Source organism: Bos indicus, chromosome 13 (genome assembly GCF_029378745.1).
Source record: "Bos indicus isolate NIAB-ARS_2022 breed Sahiwal x Tharparkar chromosome 13, NIAB-ARS_B.indTharparkar_mat_pri_1.0, whole genome shotgun sequence".
In the NCBI taxonomy this organism is placed as follows: domain Eukaryota; kingdom Metazoa; phylum Chordata; class Mammalia; order Artiodactyla; family Bovidae; genus Bos; species Bos indicus.
Window position 1 is genome coordinate 63436810 of NC_091772.1, and position 17194 is coordinate 63454003.

The window sequence follows — 17194 nt, forward strand, 5'->3', positions numbered from 1 at the left end:
TCCATGTCCAGTCCTAACTGTTGCTTCCTGACCTGCATACAGATTTCTCAGGAGGCAGGTCAGGTGGTCTGGTATTCCCATCTCTTGAAGAATTTTCCACAGTTTATGGTTATCCACCCAGTCAAAGGCTTTGGCATAGTTAATAAAGCAGAAATAGATGTTTTTCTGAAACTCTCTTGCTTTTTCGATGATCCAGCTGCTGCTGCTGCTAAGTCACTTCAGTCGTGTCCAACTCTGTGTGACCCCATAGACGGCAGCCCACCAGGCTCCCCCGTCCCTGGGACTCTCCAGACAAGAACACTGGAGTGGGTTGCCATTTCCTTCTCCAAAGCATGAAAGTGAAAATTGAAAGTGAAGTCACTCAGTCGTGTCCGACTCTTGGCGATCCCATGGACTGCAGCCTACCAGGTCCCTCCATCCATGGGATTTTCCAGGCAAAAGTACTGGAGTGGGGTGCCATTGCCTTCTGATGATCCAGCGGATGTTGGCAGTTTGATCTCTGGTTCCTCTGCTTTTTCTAAAACCAGCTTGAACATCTGGAAGTTCACGGTTCACATATTGCTGAAGCCTGGCTTGGAGAATTTTGAGCATTACTTTACTAGCATATGAGATGAGTGCAATTGTGCGGTAGTTTGAGCATTCTTTCGCGTTGCCTTTCTTAGGGATTGGAATGAAGACTGACCTTTTCCAGTCTTGTGGCCACTGCTGAGTTTTCCAAATTTGCTGGCATATTGAGTGCAGCACTTTCACAGTATCATCTTTCAGGATTTGAAATAGCTCCACTGGAATTCCATCACCTCCACTAGCTTTGTTCGTAGTGATGCTTCCTAAGGCCCATTTGACTTCACATTCCAGGATGTCTTGACTCTAGATGAGTGATCACACCATCTGGGTTGTGAAGATCTTTTTGTATAGTTCTTCCCCTCCCCCTACCCCCATTCAAATCATTGGATTTTGAGGTAGAAAGAGCTCCAGAGTTTATCTGGTCTTCCTTTCATGTTGCTACATGAGTAAGGCAGATCATGAAGCAAGCACATAGACTTTGGTGTAAAGTAAAGCAGACATAGGTTCAAATCCTAGCTCTGCTGCTTGCTAGCTATTTGACTGAATGTTACAGTTAGCCTCCTCACCCATCTTCAGTTTTAGTCACTAAATCGTGTCCAGCTCTGTTGTGACCCCATGGCCTGTAGCCTGCCAGGCTCCTCTGTCCATGAGATTTCCCAGGCAAGAATACTGGAGTGGGTTCCTTCTCCAAGGGATCTTCCTAACCTAGGGGTTGAACCTGTGTCTCCTGCATTGGCAGGCGGATTCTTTACCACTCAGCCACCAGGGAAGACCCGTATTCAGTTACCTTGGCTATAAAGTGGGCATTCCATCACTTGCTTCACAGGGTATTAGGATCAGGAGGGTTGCCAACATAACACCTAGTCCAGCAGTAGCCCAGGTCTTTCTGTCACCCTGCATCAAGGCCTGGCCTAAGCCGTTGCTCAAATGAAGCTTCTGAGGCCACTTCTAGTCAGACTGATTCCCACCACCCCTCCCCGACCCCCCGCCACTTTTACAATACATAGCACTCTTGAAACTGTTAGGTTGTACGTAATATTCTTTTTTTTTTTTTAAAGATTTGATTTATATTTGATTTATAAGGTTGTGTTATTTTGTATTAGTTTCTGGTGTACAACAAAGTGATTCAGTTATATGAATGTGTATTTTTTGTATTTTCAAATATGATTTATTGTAGGATATTGAATATAGGTTCCTGTGTTATACAATAGGACCTTGTTTATTTTATATATAGTTTGTATCTGCTAATCCCAAACTCCTATTCTCACATCCCCCCTTCCCCTTTGGTAACCATAAGTTTGTTTTCTTTGTCTGTGAATCTATTTCTATTTTGCAAATATTCATTTGCATCATATTTTAGTTTCTACATATAAGTGGTATCATACAGTATTTTTCTTTCTGGCTTATTTTACCTAGTACGATAATCTGGGTTCATCCATGTTGCTGCAGATGGCACTGTTTCATTCTTTTTTATGGCTGAGTAAATCACTACAGATGGTGACTGCAGCCATGAAATTAAAAGATGCTTACTCCTTGGAAGGAAAGTTATGACCAACCTAGATAGCATATTCAAAAGCAGAGACATTACTTTGCCAACAAAGGTCCGTCTAGTCAAGGCTATGGTTTTTCCTGTGGTCATGTATGGATGTGAGAGTTGGACTGTGAAGAAAGCTGAGCGCCGAAGAATTGATGCTTTTGAACTGTGGTGTTGGAGAAGACTCTTGAGAGTCCCTTGGACTGCCAGGAGATCCAACCAGTCCAATCTGAAGGAGATTTCTTTGGAAGGAATGATGCTAAAGCTGAAACTCCAGTACTTTGGCCACCTCATGCGAAGAGTTGACTCATTGGAAAAGACTCTGATGCTGGGAGGGATTGGGGGCAGGAGGAGAAGGGGACGACAGAGGATGAGATGGCTGGATGGCATCACTGACTCGATGGACGTGAGTCTGAGTGAACTCTGGGAGTTGGTGATGGACAGGGAGGCCTGGTGTGCTGCGATTCATGGGGTTGCAAAGAGTCGGACATGACTGAGCGACTGATCTGATCTGATCTGAATATTCTATTGTGGTTTTATTAATCATTGTAAAGATTCAGTGTTGTCTTGTGCTGACATAGCCATATTTTCAAGAGGTGACAGAACTCACACAATGAAGACAGGTCTGGAATGAGACCATAGTGGGATGAGATCTTTCCAGTTACCTGAGTACTGCTGTACCAGGCTGTGTGTATATGGAGTTCTTCAACTGAGGCCTTCAAGGCGAGTCAGTTGTGCCATGTTGGGAGGTAGGGCAGTGGAAGCTGGATCAATGGAAAATTCAGCTAGCTATTTATGTTAGATCCAGCTTTTAAAACACAAGTCTTCCAAACTTTCTGAAGAAGGCGTACTTTCTTATCTACCCTTTGGCCTTATGTCTGGCACCTGTATCTTTGATGATTTTTTTTTTTTTTTTTTTAAATTTTGATTGTGCTGTGTCTTCGTTGCTGCATGTGGGCTCTCTAGTTGTATTGAGCAGGGGCTACTCTTCTTTGTGGTGCCTGGGCTTCTCATTGTCGTGGCTTCTCTTGTTGCAGCTCACAGGCTCAGTAGTTGTGGTGTGCCGGCTTAGGTGCTCCATGGCATGTTGGATCTTCCCAGACCAGGGATCCAGCCTGTGTCATCTGCATTGGCAGGTGGATTCTTACCCAGTGTGTCACCAGGGAAGTTCTAATGATTGTTCTTTTTGACCTATTTTGGATTTTTAAAAAAATAAACAGGAAAAGCAAAAAATAAAAAAAGATCTCGTGTGTGTGTGTGTATACAAGCCACACCTTTCATGTCTTGGCTGTTGTAAATAGTGCTGCTATGGACATTGGGGGGTGTGTATCTTTTTGAATTAAGAGTTTTCTCTGGATATATACCCAGGAGTGGGATCATACAGTAACTGTGTTTTAGTTTTTAAGAATCTGCATACTGCTTTCCCATAGCCTGCCTAATATTCTTAGTATATTTGTAGGAAGTTGACACAGTCTTGCCCTGGACTACTAGGAGCCCAAGGATAAGATTTGTTCTCTTTCAACTCTGCATCTGCTATAATCCCCAACCTAGAGTTGAAACTGTGGCTAACTAGACCCAAGAATTGTTTTTTGATTGATTGGATAGAAGACTTGGGAGGATTTGCAGCTGACAGAGCTGTTAAAGATTTGTCTGGGTCTCCCACCTTCACTCTTCCCCTTTCCTCTCCTGTTACAGTATCACATTGATTCTTAAAAAAATCCTTGTGTTGTAGACAGGATGGGAATTGTATCTCTATTTTGTAATTAAGGAATCTGAGGCTCAGATTAAAACTCAGGTCTCTTGTTAGGAGATAGATCCATAGTAAGAGTAGTAGAAATTTGAACAGAAATCTTAACTGACTAGGTCTTCATCGTCTAGAAGCAGTAGTAATGTTTACACGGAAGAAAAACAGAGGAACTGTTCTGAAGCCTTAGTGGATGGTGAGAACAGAGCTTTGATTGTAGTCACAGCCAGAGGTATTTTCAAGAACACAACAGAGAGGAGAGGAAGGGTTCAGGATAACTTCACCTAATTGTTAGGCCTTGAAGATTAAGATAAATTTGAATATGAATAAATGAAGAGAGTCGTTCCAGGTGAGACAGCAACATGGATAAAAGTATGGTAACTGGAAGGCCCACGGTCGTAAGTGATGACTAGACCCGTGGTGTAAGAGTCTAGAGAGCAAGGCTGAGGTGATTGGGAGCCATGCCATTTTTTGGAGCAGGGGAGTGGCATTAGGAACAGGAGTTTAAAAGTGTGGGCTCCAATAGATTGGAGTAGAAGGCGCGGGGGAAGACTAGTGAAAGAGAGACCAGGGAAGAGGCTACTCTTAACAGCCTGTTCTTGTAATGTCAGTAAATTCTAAGAAATACTCCAGCAGTGCAGGCAGGAGATAATGAGATCCTGAAGCAGTCCTTCTCAGAATGGCTGTCATTCCTTCTTGGAAATAAAATAGTACATGTAAAGTGCTTAACCCGGTACCTAGACGATTTCAAAGTGTGCGTTAAATGTTAATGGCAGTTAAATGACTGTTGTGGTGGTGGTGATTATCATAGTTTTGTGCTCACAGTATCCTCTGGAACTACCTGGCTGAAGGACTCAGGAGTCAACTGGTGTTTAGTAAAAAGCCTGGACTGCAAGTAAATGGAGAGTATCCCAGGGTTGGGTATAAATGAGGGCTCTGAGTCATGTCAGCCAGGACTAGAGCATGCGTTTTCTGTCTTTTTTCTTCTGTTTTTTGAGGAGTGGTATAACGTGTGATTAAGAAGGCAAGCCCTGGAGGTTGAACTCAGGTTGAAGTCCCAAGTCTGCCATCTACTAGCTGTGTGACTTGGGGCAAATTTACTTAGCATCTCTGTATCTGTTTTACCTTAGAAAAAGTGAAGAATGTAATATCACACCAACCTTACAAGAGTTTGTAAAGATTTAAAGAGTTAATACAACCAAAGGGTTTACAACAAGGCTTGGCACTGTGCTACTATTCTCTTTACCCCAGTCATTTCTACCCCACATTCCAAGTAATATATAGGAGTTTCTCTGTCCCAACAGAGGACGGGGTAAGTGGAGAAAACTGAAGTCAGCCTCATAGTGCTTGGAAGTTTCTCCCATCTGGGTTCTAGGTTTTGGAAGCCTGGAGGAACCTCTTTCTTTCCATCACTACATTCTAGTTCTGTAGACTTTCTTGTTCTTAGTGTAACAAGCTTCCTCTTGCCCATTATTGCCTCAGGGCTTTTGTGTTTATTTCCCCTCTCTGAAGCTCTCTTCCTCTGATCTTTGCAGATCTCACCCCCTTACTTGGGTCTGTGTCTAGTGACTGCTTCTTGGAGAAGTCTTCCTTAACTTTTATCTAAAATAGACCTCATTTCACTCATAGTCGTTCTTTCTTTCCTTGCTCTGCTTTATTTTTCTTTATAGCCCTTAGCACAACCTAAAACTGTTTATTAACCTGTTTTTTGCTAGGTTGCAAGACCTGTAAGGGCAGGAACTTCAAATGCATGCATTGACCTAAGCTCAGGCCTGTTTTGAGCAAGACCCTGACTGACTTCTCTCTGTTCTAGGTGAGCCCTCTTCCCTGAGGCAGTTGGTGCTGACCCTGTAACACAAAAGAACTTGCCGGCTGAGCTCAGCCTTGCTACTGGTGAGTGAGGGTACCTGGGCAAGCTTGGGCCAAGATACAAAGTGACTAGTTTGGGGCTTATTTTTACCCTTAGTACAGATAACTTACAGGTAATTACTCTCCTACTCCATGCCTAAGAGACTGTCATAGGCAGACAGTCTGGGATCACTTACCATAAATAAAGCAAAAGCACGCTCAATTCCTTCTGGCTTCTGCCTGCTACTTTCTGCTGTGTGGTATCCTGGACCTGGCTAAACCCATTCTCCCACAAACTCTCTTAACATGACTTCATAGACTTTTCTGATTTCAGTCTTGAGTGTGACCTACCAAGCCCAGACTTGGTTTTGGGAAATCCTGTGGTTTTATCAGTCCTGCAGAATATCGATCATCAGTGGAGCTGGGGATGGAGAGTTAGAGTGGGGCTTTGTGAAGGGAAAGTCCAGCAAAATTTAGAAGGAAGACTGCAGATGGTGAAATAGGATGGGAAGTCAACATAATAAGAATCAGTTGTGTTATGGATCTCATTTATACTATATAAAATCCCATTTTATAGATGAGGGAATTGAGGCTTAGGAAACTGAAGTAATATGCCCAGGGTTTATGCCTGGAAATCCATAAAGCTGATCTTAGAATCCAGGTCAGTCTGTGAATACCATTCTCTCTGACTTGGCATGCTTTCCTTGGACTGCTAATCTCCTTGGAATCATGATTTTTCTTATAAAATTCAAGAAGACAGACCTTCTTAGGGGTTCAGGAAGGAGGCCTAGTTATTTGAAAGGCCCAGCAAGGCAGGCAAGAGGTGGGGGTCCCTTCTGAGCAAGGACATTTTTAGTGAGGTGGGCCAAGAGGCTGGAAGGAAGAACCTCCAAGCAGGCAGAGACCCAGGCTTAAATATGAGTGGACGGAGAAGAAAACATCTGTAACACTTGGGACCCCATGAGCTCTTGGGCTAGCATAGACAGGGACCTGGTGAGCTGACTTGTAGTTGGAAAACCTGGGGGTTTATTGTCTCTCTCAATAGTTACCTTTGGATAATCTGTTTGCCTATTTTTGTTAGAGTGCCTCCATGTACCTTCACATGTTTATTTTGTGTATACCAACCATATAGGATGTTGTAGAGAATCAAATGGGAAATGCAAGTTGGAAAGCTTTGCGAATTGTAAAAACTGAAGTGAGAGAAGTGAGAAGAAAGCGTTAACAGGTGTCTCTGGCATCTCAGTCCCTGACCTTTAGCCACCCGGCTCCCCAAAGGCAAAAGGGAAGGTTTTGTCTTGGAAATCTACACTGTAAATTTTCTCCCATGCCCTCTTCTTCCTCTCCTCCTGCTGCAGGCCCTACCAGAAAACAGTTGAAAAGTTCCACAAATTCAGTCTTTCCAGGGCACAGAGACAGAACCAGGCAGCATTGGCAGCCATCATTTGCAGCGTGTAGTCTGCGGAGTACAGGTTTAAATGCACTCTCACAGCTTGGCTCCAAGTCCACTGCCAGTACAGATGTCATGGTTGTTTTCAGGAGTCCATCCACAGCATGTGTCTGTATTCACTGACTGCTTCCACTGGGATGTTGCTTTGTTACCTACTGTTATCTTAGACCAGGAGGGCTATTCCTATTTTGGCCCTAGGTTCCCCACTTACTGCCACCCCTCACTACTATTAGTGAAAAACTCATGTATACTGTAGCTTCATATCCTATCAGAGGCTGTGATCATTTCACTTTTCCCACCATTTCTCTCATCCTTGGCCAGTGATAGAGTTCTTCATACTCTCTTCGTATTCTGTAGTAAGGGACATTCTTTTCTTCCCGCTGCCCGCCTGAGGGTGCACAGAGGGATCTGTGTCCCCACTTGAGGCTCCTGGAAATCTGCTTTGACCAACCTTCCCTCCTTTTCTAAATCTCCAGACACTTACTGTCATCTCTTTTTGTCTTGGTTAATCTAATGTTCTTTAGCTTCTGGCCTTTCCATGGCCTGGGCATCAAGCTTGGATTTTATTGTTCTTATGACAGCTGCCCTGCGAAGTAGTTCCATTGTTGATTCTTTTAAAATATGAATGCTACTGCTAAGTCGCTTCAGTCGTGTCCGACTCTGTGCGACCCCATAGACGGCAACCTACCAGGCTCCCCAGTCCCTGGGATTCTCCAGACAAGAACACTGGAGTGGGTTGCCATTTCCTTCTCCAATGCATGAAAGTGAAAAGTGAAAGTGAAGTTGCTCATTCGTGTCCGACCCTCAGCAACCCAAAGGACTGCAGCCTTCCAGGCTCCTCTGTCCATGGGATTTTCCAGGCAAGAGTACTGGAGTGGGGTGCCATTGCCTTCTCCGAAAATATGAATGGTTCCATGTAAAAAACTGTATAATATACTGATACACATGTAATAGCTTATTTATCTAACATCCTCAGTTTTCCAGAATCCAGCTAAAAAACAAAAGGTAGCAAAGCATGTGTCATACCTTGCACAGTGCTAATTTATTCCTATTTTTATGTGTTGTTGTAACAAGCTTAACAATCTGGTTTCTAAACCCCCAGAAGATTAAGAACAGGGCATATAAAGGGGAGGAGGAGCTGCTATATTAGCAGCAGCAGAGGTGAGAGCTGAAAGCCAACTGTAAGGGAGATATAAAAGAAGAATGATAAGACAGAAAAGTTAAAATGGGTATGAAGGCCGTACTTTAAGGGCAACAGCCCTGTAGACATCTGTACACTTCAGTAAGGTAGGGCTAGGTAATTTTTAAGGTAGTTCTTGAAGGCCAGTAGTATCAAAGAATATTTAATTATTTGCAGTGTCTGCTATAGTATCAGATGCTACATTGAATGCTCTACATAAATTGATTTTGTTTTCATCACACCTTGAAAGGTAGGTGGTGATATTCTCATTTTATAAATTATAGAGACTTAGAGAGGGACACACCCACTCCAGTGTTCTTGCCTGGAGAATCCCAGGGACAGGGGAGCCTGGTGGGCTGCCGTCTGTGGGTTCGCAGAGAATCTGACACAACTGAAGCGACTTAGCAGCAGCAGCAGCAGCAGAGAGGGACACACAGGCAGTGACTGGAAGAGCTAATAAACTTAGAATTTAGAAGAATCTGGTTCTAAAAAGCCAAGTTTTTTCTATTATTCTGCACCGTCTCTTCAGCTGTGGCCTAAAACCTCAGTCCTTCGCAGCCTCTTGGGACAGTGGTTTCCTCCACCCCCCGGCCCCAACCCTGCCTTTATTCATTCTCTTGAATATGAATGTCTTTTCCTTTTAAAGATATCCATTCATTTAGTGCCTATTTATTGAGTGTCCACTATGTGCCAGGCACAGTTTTAAGTGTTTGAAATGTAGCAGTGAAGAAAATAGTTTTCTCTCCTGTAGCCTAAATTCTAGTGGAATATAAACAAATGAATATGTTGAAAAATAAAGCAGGAAAAGGGAATAGGGAGGCACCATGTGATGAAAGAAGGCCTCCATGAGAAAATAAAATCTGTACAGAAATATGTACAAGATGCAGTAGTGTGAGCTGTGTGTATATCTTGGGGAATAACATTCCAGGCATAGAGTTTGGTAAGTTTGGAGGCCCTGAAACAGGAGCACGCTTAATGTTTTGAGGAATAAAGGAGGCCAATGTAGCTAGAGATGAATTGAGCAATAGGAGGAGTGGATTATGGAGAAGTCACAAGGGTAGACAAGAACTCAGATCACGTGGGGCTTTATTCTCAGCGAAACAGGAAGCCGCTGGACATGTTTGAGTAGGTGAATGACATAATCTAACGTCCATTTAAAAAAAGAATCCCTCTGCATGATTGTATCGGCCAGGACCTCCAATATGTTGTTGAACATAATTGGTGAAAACAGACACTCTTACCTTGTTCCCAGTTCTAAAGAGAAGGGATTCCGTCTTTCTGAGTACTTAAGTGTGATACCAGTAAGTATGATGTTTGCTGCAGGGCTTTTTGGTAGACTTCTATTTATCAGGCTAAGTAAGTTCTCTATTTCTACTTTTTTCAGAGGTTTTATTATGGATGGATGTTGAATTTTGTTTGTGTGGTTTTTTATCCTTTATTCTACTAACATGGCACTATGATAATTGATTTTTGGATATTAAACCAACAGCATTCCTAGAATGAATCCCACTTGGCTATAGTGTATAATCCTTTTTGTATGGTCTTGATTTGGTTTACTAATATTTTGTTGAAGATTTTTGCCTGTATTCATGAGAGATGTCAGTCACTAGTTTTCTTGTTATGTCTTTGGTTTTGGTGTCAGGGTAATCCTGGTCTCTTAGGCTAGAGAGACTTCCCTCTGTTTTCTGGGAGAGTTTGTGAAGGATTGTGATTTCTTTTTTGAATTTTTTAGAAACATATTTCTTATTTTAATTATTCTTGGCTGCGCTGGATCTTTGTCGCTGCACTTGTTCTTTCTCTAGTTGTGGTGCGTGGGCTTCTCTCTCATGGTGGCGGCTTCTGTCCTTCTGGAGCACGGGCTCTAGGCACCTGGGCTCAGTAGTTAAGGCTTATGGGCTTAGTGGCCCTGAGGCATGTGGAATCTTTCTGAACCAGGTGCTGAACTCAAGTTCCCTGCATTGACAGGCAGATTCTTAACCACTGAACAACCAGGGAAGTCTTTGATTTTAAATGTTTGATAGAACAAGCCATGTGGACCTGAACTTTTCTCTGCTGGAAGATTCTTAATTACTAATTCAAAAATTCTCATGATAGGTCTACTCAGATGTACTGTTTTTTTTTTTTTTTTTTTTCTTTTGTGTCGATAATTTCTGTGTGTCTAGGAATTTGTCCCCTTCATCTAAGTTGTTTAATTTTGTGGCTTAAAGTTGTTCATAGTATTGCCTTATAATCTTTTTTTAACTCTAGAAGGTGATAACCCTTTTTTTGTTTCTGATTTTGGCAATTTGTATTTTCTCTGTTTTTCTCTTGGTCAGCCTTACTGAAGGTTTAATTTTGTTGATTTTTTTCAAAGAACCAGCTTTTGGTTTCATTGTTTTTCTGTTCCACTGATCTCTTCCTTTAATATTTGTTTTTCCTAACTTTAGCTTGCTTTGGATTTAGTTTGTTCTTTTTCTAGTTTCTCAAGTCTTAAGTTACTTTTTTAAGGCACTCGCATCCGAAATGAAACTCTTCTTCAGGCATGACTGACCTGCGGACTGTCACATGCTCCTCAGTAGTAGTCTCTGGAGAACTATCTGGAGCTTCAGGGAGGGCCTGACTCAGACACAGTCGGGGAGACAGGTGGTCCACAGTGTTGTGCCACCAGTAGGAAGAAGGGGTCTAGGGCTTGACCCATAGCACACAGCAGCCTGGATCCTGCCTGCCCCAGGTGCCCCACCACCACCTGAGATTTGTGTGGGTGGGCCTGAGATCCCTCACCCTCATACAAAGGGTATGTGCCCCCATGCTGGCTGGGGCAGGCCTCAGATGGGGACAGTTTAGTCGGTAGTGATGTGATACATGGGAAACCAAGCTTTCTCCACTTTCCTAGGAGATTTTGCCTGATACAGAGCTAGAGGAGACCACGGCCCACCTCACAGACTTCAGAGACAGATGGCTTTGGAAGCCTTACCAGGTTCCTGTTAATGACTGAGATTCTAAGCAGAAATTTGATTGCATCAAAGATACAAGGCTTAAAGGCAGATACCAAATAAGTACGCTTAAAAATGAGGATACTTATTTGTGGCCTTTAAAAGTTTCCTCAATGTTCAGTTCAGTTCAGTTGAATTGCTCAGTCGTGTCCAACTCTTTGCGACCCCATGGCCTGCAGCACGCCAGGCTTCCCTGCTGCTGCTAAGTCGCTTCAGTCGTGTCCGACTCTGTGCAACCCCATAGACGGCAGCCCACCAGGCTCCCCTGTCCCTGGGATTCTCCAGGCAAGAACACTGGAGTGGGTTGCCATTTCCTTCTCCAATGCATGAAAGTGAAAACATAAAGTGAAGTTGCTCAGTTGTGTCCGACTCCTAGTGACCCCGTGGACTGCAGCCCTCCAGGCCCCTCCATCCATGGGATTTTCCAGGCAAGAGTACTGGAGTGGGGTCCAGGCTTCCCTGTCCATCGCCAACTCCCGGAGTTTACTCAAACTCATGTCTCTTGAGTCGATGATGCCATCCAACCATCTCATCCTCTGTCATCCCCCTCTCCTCCTGCCTTCAATTTTTCCCAGCATCAGGGTCTTTTCAAATGAGTCAGTTTTTTTCACATCAGGTAGCCAAAGTATTGGAGTTTCAGCTTCAACATCAGTCCTTCCAATGAATACTCAGGACTGATTTCCTTTAGGATTGACTGGTCAGATCTCCTTGCAGTCCAAGGGACTCTCAAGAGTCTTCTCCAACACCACAGTTCAAAAGCGTCAATTCTTTGGTGCTCAGCTTTCTTTATAGTCCAACTCTCACATCCATACGTGATTACTGGAAAAACCATAGCCTTGACTAGACGGACCTTTGTTGGCAAAGTAGTGTCTTTGCTTTTTAATGCTGTCTAGGTTGGTCATAACTTTCCTTCCAAGGAGTAAGCGTCTTTTAATTTCATGGCTGCAATCAGCATCTGCAGTGGTTTTGGAGCCCAGAAAAATAAAGTCAGCCACTGTTTCCCTGTCTATTTCCCGTGAAGTGATGGGACCAGATGCCATGATCTTAGTTTTCTGAATGTTGAGCTTTAAGCCAACTTTTTTACTCTCCTCTTTGACTTTCATCAAGAGGCTCTTTAGTTCTTCTTCACTTTCTGCCATAATGGTGCTGTCATCTGCATATCTGAGGTTATTGATATTTCTCCCGGCAATCTTGATTCCAGCTTGTGCTTCCTCCAGCCCAGTGTTTCTCATGATGTACTCTACATACGAGTTAAATAAGCAGGGTGACAATATACAGTCTTGACGTATTCCTTTTCCTATTTGGAACCAGTCTGTTGGTTCATGTCTAGTCCAAACTGTTGCTTCCTGACCTGCATACAGATTTCTCAAGAGGCAGGTCAGGTGTTCTGGTATTCCCATCTCTTGAAGAATTTTCCACAGTTTATGGTGATCCACACCGTCAAAGGCTTTGGCATAGTCAATAAAGCAGAAATAGATGTTTTTTTCTGGAACTCTCTTGCTTTTTTGATGATCCAGTAGATGTTGGCAATTTGATCTCTGGTTCCTCTGCCTTTGCTAAATCCAGCTTGAACATCAGCAAGTTCACGGTTCACGTACTGTTGAAGCCTGCTTGGAGAATTTTGAGCATTACTTTACTAGTGTATGAGATGAGTACAATTGTGCGGTAGTTTGAGCATTCTTTGGCATTGCCTTTCTTTGGGATTGGAATGAAAACTGACCTTTTCCAGTCTTGTGGCCACTGCTGAGTTTTCCAAATTTGCTTGCATATTGAGTGCAGCATTTTCACAGCATCATAGCATCGTCTTTTAGGATTTGAAAGAGCTCAACTGGAATTCCATCACCTCCACTAGCTTTGTTCATAATGATGCTTCTTAAGGCCCACTTGACTTCACATTCCAGGATGTCTGACTCTAGGTGAGTTATCATACCGTCATGATTATCTGGGTTGGGAAGATCTTTTTTGTACAGTTCTTCTTGCCACTTCTTCTTAATATCTTCTGCTTCTGTTAGGTCTGTACTATTACTGTCCTTTATTGAGCCCATCTTTGCATGAAATGTTCCCTTGGTATCTCTTATTTTCTTGAAGAGATCTCTAGTCTTTCCCATTCTATTGTTTTCTTCTATTTCTTTGCATTGATCACTGAGGAAGGCTTTCTTATCTCTCCTTGCTATTATTCTTTGGAACTCTGCATTCAGATGGGTGTATCTTTCCTTTTCTCCTTTGCTTTTCATTTCTCTTCTTTTCACAGCTATTTGTATGGCCTCTTCAGACAGCTATTTTGCTTTTTTGCATTTCTTTTTCTTGGGGATGGTCTTGATCCCTGTCTCCTGTACATTGTCACGAACCTCTATCCATAGTTCATCAGGCACTCTGTCTATCAGATCCAATCCCTTGAATCTATGTCTCACGTCCTCATCTGTAGACATGAAATAACAGTTTCTATCCAGCAGCTGTGAAAGATGCATTTCAAATGAGTGCTGTATGAAACTGTTAGATACTATATGCATGTAAGGGACTATTAATGTTAGTAATTACGGTCCTAGGGACTGGAACAGTCTGAGAAGGGGCAGGAGCAGTGGCAGTACACTATTGCCCTTCAAGGTGTGGGTCATGAACAGTTGACCAAAGTGGACTTTGCAGCTTAATGTAAAGCAGGGGTTCATTGTCTGCCAGTGTAATTATCCAATGGCTTCCAGGGCTTTCTGTGGAGAAACTCTGAGTGAAGCCCTGAGAGCAGTTCAGCTTAGATGCAGCTATCTCTGTTCTCTCCCCATCCAGGAATGTTGCCCACATTTTATTACTTTGGTTCCAGAGGCAGCTGGCTTTCTTGAGGGTTACTGTCATAGGAAACAGGAAGGTCAAGCTCACTTAGAGGGAAGGAGTAGTATGCAAAAGACTCTGGGTCCTGTTAGGCCCTGTGTCCCCCTCCTTCCCCAATTTTCATTAAGATTAAAGAGGATCTTTCTGTCCCGCTGGAGCAACAAACTTGACAGAGGAGGGACTGGCAGCTACTAGAGGGAAATTTTAAGGCCATTGACTGTGGCAGAGAGGTAGGATCTGAGCTTAAAAATAAGGCCAAGAGATCAAAAACTCAAGCTGGGAAATCATAAATCAGGAAGCCAAGGTCCATCAGCAGATGTGATGTGGGAATCATGAGATGAGTAGGACATGGAAAAAGGGGACTTACAACTTAATGGGGCAGATGTGCAAAAAAGCCCCAAAAGTATTCTACAAAAGATCACATTAACACCAAAGCAAAAATTGCTTCTTTTGAACTATCCATTATTTTGTGTTATCTGGGTCTCTACTGTTACCCTCTACCTTCATCTCCCTCCCCATGCCCCCAGTTAGCATAATATGTCAAGAGTTATTTTACTTAAGTGCGTAGGGCAAGAGACAACGTTATCTACATTATAACTGGTCTTCAGGAAATTTAATTAACTGCATCTTTCCCACCATTGTAAATCTTGAAAATCTCAGGCTACATGCTGCTGGGGAAAGAGAGGAAGCTATAAAGCCAAAGATTTGAATTTGCTGGGACATTCATTTCCTATGTGACTGACCTCTCTGAGCTGTAGTTTCCTCTTCTGCAAAATGGGAGGAATGCCTGTACAGTTATTGTGGTGCTAATAGGAGATGATGGAAAAAATGCCTGGCTTGGATTGGTGTTCAAGCCACTGGTGGTTGAAATACATTCTGATATGTGTTGTGTCATATTGTAGTAGAGAGTGAGTATTGTGACCCAGGCTCTTAGTTTCTACTCACTCAACCTTGGGAAGTATTTAGTATCTCTGTACCTTAGTTTCCTCAGCTCCAAAAAGAGGGAATGAAGCAGAAAGGTGTTCTATAATTGGTGGTGTATCTCTTCCAGTTCTGTGCTTCCAAAGGCACTTGGTCTGTGGTTCAAAAAAGGAGTCGGGGGTGGGGCAAAAGGGGAGGCTCACCTTCAGTCCTGCTTAAGGCTGCAACAGGGACAGTTAGTCATTATCTGAGTATGATGAGAAGTGTCTGGGAGTTGCCTGCCTATCTCTCAACATTTGGGGGAAGTGGGGAGGTTGAAGAAAACAATGATAAAATCAGAATGGCCTGGAAGGTTGGAGACTGAGTTGTTATCAAGTATGAGAGAGACCATGAGGCACAGAGCCCAGCTTGTGCTGTTACCTGCTTTTTGGGTGTTGCCAGTGAAGCTGTTTCTCTTTTTTTAGCCTCCATATCCCCATCTGTAAAATGAATTAGGCGGTATATTCTCCAAGGGCCTTCTAGGGCTTCCTAAAATTTCATCATCCGCTCTCTTCTGGCTCTCACGTTAGTTTGTATCCAGCTTGTGCCCTTGGTGTTGAGGATTTCATTTACAGAAGGCTTCTTAACTTGCCAGGCTAGCACTAGAGTAATATTTAGAATGCTCTTGAAACCACTGTTTCAAGCCACTATGAATCATACAACTTTCAAGTCCAGAAATGCCTTGGTCCACCTGGTCTGACCCCCTCATTTAACACTGAAAGATGATGCAATAGAGTAGAAAGACTACTAAGGGACTTCCCTGACAGTTCAGTGGTTGAGGTGCCGCATTCCCAATGCAGGGGGCATGAGTTTGATCTCTTGTTGGGCAGCTGATATCCTGCATGCTGGCTTTGACTCTCGGCTTTGACAGCAGACCTTGACTTCAAATTCCTGCCAGTAATTAACTTAATCTCTCTGAGCCATAGTATCAGCATCTGAAAATGAGGATAGTGCTAAGAGAATAGTCACATAAAGAATTGTTATTATTTGGAAAAGAAACAAACTGAGGCCTGAGAGAGGATATCACCTGCTCAGAGTCAAGCTCAGGCCAGAATCTCTGTCTCTTGTCCAGAGTTTTCTTGTCCTCTAGAGCCAAGGTCAGCTACGTATGTAGTAGCAAAGATTGGAACTGAAAGCATGTCAGCTTTCTTAACATCTCTGCTAACAGGCTTCTCAATTCCCCTGGGGTGTGTGTCAATAACACAGCCTGCACTTGTTTTAGAAACAAGCTCTTCACAAGCACTCCTGTTTGATTTGCTTTGGCTGATACAGGATCCAGATGCTCTTAGAATAGCACAACAGACTCTCCAAATCAGCCCATTCCCATTCTGAGCCACTCACAGCTCTGATCTGCTGCTGGCTGGGGTTTGGCCCCTAGGTTCCCCCCACCCCCACCTGTCACGTGAATCTCTTCAGTCATCTTTTGCTATTGGTTCTTTCCCTCTTGAAGGAAGTCATGTGTATTGAATGCGTACTATGTGCCAGGTATTGTGATAGGTGCTTTACATTAAAACTATCTTTGTTAATCTTAGTAACTCCTTAAGTTATTAATAGCTCCAGAAGGAAAAGCTGAGGCTCAGTGAAGTAAATGAACTTGTCAGAGGTCATCTACCTAGTCCGTGAAAGAGCTGGTGTTTGAACTCAGGTCCTCCTGCCTCCATAGACCCCATGCGTTTAGTACAGTAAGTTCTTTCCTGAGTATCATACTGCCTCTGGCCTCTGCCTTTCCAGGAGGGTAAAGTGTTCATGAGTGCCCAGAAAGGGGGATTTGGTGGCTTTAGAAATTGGCAGTTGGGAATATCTCCATGCCTTCAGTGCATTTTCTCATTAATTTCTTCTGCTCTACTTTGCCTCAGGTAGAGGCAAGGTACTCTACCGAGTTCCCTAGGATCCAAGTGTGTGGCCCAGAGGTCCAATCACTAAGTGAGAGGCCAGGTTTCCATCTTCAACATGGAATGTGGATTCTCTAGTAAGAAGTGTCCTTGTTATTTTCAAAGTGGAATGAGTGGAATACTCAAGTAATGAGCCCCTTGTATGCCCAACTCTGAAATGCAGGGGGTGTGAGTATCTCAAGTGTGATGAGCTTCCTTCAGGGACCTGGCAAGAGAGGAGGCAGAGGCAT

General features: G+C 43.3%; 1 protein-coding gene across 4 annotated transcripts in view; it reads left to right on the top strand.

Annotated features, from left to right (window-relative positions):
- Positions 1-17194, top strand: part of RALY (RALY heterogeneous nuclear ribonucleoprotein) — a 90394-nt gene that overhangs the window by 35649 nt on the left and 37551 nt on the right. For 3 of the 4 annotated variants that reach the window (XM_019972280.2, XM_070801526.1, XM_070801524.1), the window contains exon 2: positions 5656-5735. The exons of the other annotated variant lie outside the window; for it this stretch is intronic. The gene's annotated coding sequence lies outside the window, so the exon portion shown is untranslated. The remainder of the gene's footprint in view (positions 1-5655; positions 5736-17194) is intronic. 4 annotated transcript variants of the gene reach the window in all.